The sequence below is a fragment of the Apis dorsata genome, unplaced genomic scaffold (genome assembly GCF_000469605.1).
Source record: "Apis dorsata unplaced genomic scaffold, Apis dorsata 1.3 scaffold_360, whole genome shotgun sequence".
NCBI lineage: Eukaryota > Metazoa > Arthropoda > Insecta > Hymenoptera > Apidae > Apis > Apis dorsata.
In genome coordinates, this window is record NW_006263625.1 from 162,290 (window position 1) to 164,336 (window position 2,047).

Sequence of the window (2,047 nt, forward strand, 5' to 3'; positions counted from 1 at the left end):
GCTCGTTAAGTCGATTACGACATTTCACTCGGAGGAAAGCTCGATAAGGGAATCGTTTTGAAAAATATTTCGTGGAAATTTTATTGAAATATTTCAAAAAATTATAAACATATGTTAAACTTATAATAAACTTAGTCTAATCTAAATTAATATATCATATCCTAATATAGGTTTATTCATAGGTATATATATATATATACGCGATTTTATTCTATTTGGAGCGAGGAAATGGAGAGGAAGTGATGATGATAGAAAAAATAAATAAATAAATAAATAAATATATCGCAAAGATGACGTAAGAGGAAATTTGTTCAAAGTGGAGGGAAATAATCGTTGAAAAGGGTTAATTGGGTTATAAAGTAGAAAACGAAATTGTTATCTAAATTGCAAGATCTCTCGTGCAAATATCGCGAGCGGTTAATGGGAGGCGATCTGGATGATAATATCGAATATAGGTGATCCGTGTTTACGTATTACATACGTCAAATCGGGAAAAATCGAGAAGAATTTCTAAGCTCGATGTCTTTGCCGAAGATAAAAATTGTCTCCAAGATAAGTACATGCGTCAATGCTGATAGCTTATCGAGCCCTCTCTCGAGTTTTGCATAGATCGTAATCTTTGATTATTGTGAGAAATGACTGTCAATGTCGAAAGAGGTCGTCTAAATTCGATCTCGAACGCTTCTCGCGATATTTTTTTTTTTTTTTCTCTCCTTGAAAGGAGAATTGTTTCACCTTTTACCAAACGGGTATACGATAATCTATAATGTAAACACAAGAGATGTGCTCTCCCAATTGAAAGAATTTCGAAAATTCTTCCCTTCGAAAATTAGTTTTAATATTTATACGAAACATTCCCCTCATCCTCCCCTTTAAAATTACAAAAGTTCCAAAAAAGAAACTGATAAAAAAAAAAAACGTGTATTAGCGAAGTGAAAAGGGACTAAAACGTTCGTTTGTTACGAGACCTTGGATTCGGAACCTGACTCAACGCACTAGACATTTGATATCGAGGTTAAATGTTCCTCTCCAGTCGAGAGAGGTAAAAAAAAAAAAAAAAAAAAAAAGAGAGAAAAAGAAGAAAAGAAGAAAAAAAGAAAAGAAAAAAAACGAGCAGTTTGTTTCTTTTAGCAAAAATTGCGAGGGCGTCGAGAGATTCCACGCATACCGATTCGAGTTAATAAATCCGAATTTCTTCATCCGGTGTTCCACCCGTATTTTTCATCTATTCTAATTCCAGTATATAATAACCCGAATAATTTTACCTGGAATCGAATCTTTTTCCGGATATAATAAGCCTTTTCAATTAATAATCGTTTAGCGCGAAAATCAACGATCATGACACACACACACCCAAACGCATACATACACGCGATATAAATGGAACGCGATATATATTTCATTGCGCGAATCAAATGCAGATTCTCTTTTATTTGAGGGAATTAACGCCGGCAAATATTTACCCGTGTTTATCGATAAATGCTGGAAACCAAGAACGGATTAAATACTTTGTTTCGCGACATAGATCACGATTGAACGTATAAATATTTTCCAGCGAAGAATAAGTATACGTATATGAGAATCTTTTCCGGCAGATCGGAACGTCCGGTCGTCCGTGGCACGACGTACGCTGAAAGTCTATAAGTTGCCGAAGAGTATTTTTGTCCGTGGATATTATCGATTGCATATACCCCTGATTCCTTCTCCCTTACTCTCCAACATCGAACGTGTATAATTCGTGAAACGTGTATGAGATTCCTCTCTTTATTTCATTCTCCATCCGTTTCGAATCCTTCTCCGTCCAACATCGATAGATAAATTACACGTGTTTCTTTTTCTTTTTCTTTTTTTTTTTTTTTTTTTTTTGTTTACATACCCGCGTTCGAATATCCGCGGATCGACTCCACGCTTGTTCCATCTCCTCTATTTAACGGAGCGAAGATTCGATTTACGAACGAGAGGAGGATCGAGTTCGAGACATCGTTTCTCGCAGAGAGAGAGAGAGAGAGAGAGAGAGAGAGAGAGAGAGAGAGAGAGAGAGAGAGAG